The sequence below is a fragment of the Sapajus apella genome, unplaced genomic scaffold, assembly GCF_009761245.1.
Source record: "Sapajus apella isolate SASKATOON/1434 unplaced genomic scaffold, GSC_monkey_1.0 scaffold56, whole genome shotgun sequence".
In the NCBI taxonomy this organism is placed as follows: Eukaryota; Metazoa; Chordata; class Mammalia; order Primates; family Cebidae; genus Sapajus; species Sapajus apella.
In genome coordinates, this window is record NW_022436996.1 from 8,363,287 (window position 1) to 8,365,454 (window position 2,168).

A 2,168-nucleotide genomic window follows, 5' to 3' on the forward strand; every position below is an offset into this window, starting at 1 on the left:
AAAGAAAAAAGAAAAAAAAGAAGAGAAAAGAAAGAAAGAAAGAAAACAAATAAATAAATTAGCTGGTCTTGGTGGCACACATCTACCTCTCAGCTACTCAGGAAGCTGAGGTGGGAGGATTGCTTAAGCCCAGGTGGTGGAGGTTGCAGTGAGCCGATATTTCGTCACTGCACTCCAGTCTGGGCAATGAGACGGAGTTTGTCTCAAACACACACACACACACACACACACACACACACACGTTTTTAACGTGCAAGACTTTGTCAAATTCAAGGAATTCTAACCCTCTGGTTTGACCCATCATAGCACCAACCATGTAGCCTACCATGGTGGCAGGACATAAATCACAAAACCAATTGTATCCAAGCAGGAGACTGAGGAGTATAATGATGGGTAAATATCTAAAAGAACCGAAAGAAGGATATCGAGAGACTCTTATACACTCATATCCACACGTCATTATTCACGATAGCCAAAACGTAGAGGCAGCCCCAATGTCCCTTGACAGATGAATGGATGAACAGAATATGGTACATCCAATGGAATATTGTGCAGACCTTAAAGGGAAGGAAATCCAGCTCAACATGCTGCAACAAGGATGAACCTTAAGGACATCATGCTAAGTGAAATAAGCCAGTTACAAGATAACAAATACCTCCTGATTTTATTTATATGAGGTATCTAGAGTCGTCAAATTCACAGAAACAGAAAGTAGAATGGTAGTTGCCAGGACCTGTGGGGAGGGGAGATGGGGAGTTGTTGTTTAATGGATGTGGAATTTCAGTTTTGCAAAATGAAAATGTTCTGAAGATCGGTTGTGGCACACTGTGAACATATTTAACAACACTGAACCATACCCTCAGACATGGTTACGATGACGTCTGAGTCTGTTTGCGCTGCTATAACTAAGACTGGGTAATTTATGAAGAACGGAAATTTATGTTCTCCCAATGCTGAAGGCTGGGAAGTCCAAGAGCAAGGCACCAACAGATTCAGTGTCTGCTGAGGTGTGCCCTCTGCTTCCAAGATGGCGCCTTCTTGTTGCATCCTCATGTGGAAGGCCAAAAAGAGGCCCGGCTAGTTTCCTCCAGCCCTTTTATAAGGTTGCTAATCTCATTCATGAGGACTTTGCCCTCAGGATTTAATAGCCTAAAGTCCCCACCTCTTAATACTGTTGCATTGGGGATTAAGTTTCAACATGAATTTTGGAGGGCACACAAACATTTAAACCATAGCAGATTGTAAATGTCACATTATGTATATTTTACCACAATCTTTAAAAAGAAAGAAAGAAAGGCATAAGGAACCCGGAGTTACCTCTCATCCAGCTTCAAAATTGTCAATGAATAGCCAATCTTGTTGCATCTGCCCCTCACCCACCCTTTTCCAGAAAGAAGACCCAGAGGATTCCACATATGCCTGGAAACCTTGACTGGTCTTGACTGGCAGCTGACGTTCATTAATGCTGCATGTCTTCATACAGTCACTAGTCATTTCTAGTGTCCCTCAGAATTTTTCCAAATTCAAGCAAACACAGAAATTACTTTCAAAAATTCAGCAGAGCAGCATTTAGCTTTAATTCAGAGGATTCTGTTACAGATGGGCATCAGCATCGGAAACGCTGGCATGCGCTGGGCATTCCCCACCTGCATCCCCAATTTAGCATCCAAGCAGCTGAGAGATCAGGTGAAGATAATAGTCATTTTAAAGAGCTGGAATTCTCAAAATTTATTTATATCATTTTTCCTTTGAAAAGCATTTAGTTCAAAACAACAGCAAAGACCATCAAAGCATTCTTGTTTAGAATTGTCATTCCAGAGAGTCAAATGGCGGCACATGTCAACGTGTGAAAAGAGATGGGGGAATTTTAAATGCATATTATGAAATGAAAGGAGCCAATCTGAACAGGCTACATACCATATGACTCCAACTCTGGAACATTCTGGAAAAGGCAAAACCAAGGAGACAGTAAAAAGATCAGTGGTTGCCAGGAGTTTGAGTAGAGAGAGGGACAAATAGGTGGAGCATGGAAGAGTTTTAGGGCAGTGGAAAGACTTACAGTGGATACGTGTCATCATATTTGTCCAAACCCATAGACTGTGTGACACCGAGAGAAAGCCGTAATGTAAACTATGAACTTAGGGTGATAATGATGTGCCAGTGCAGAT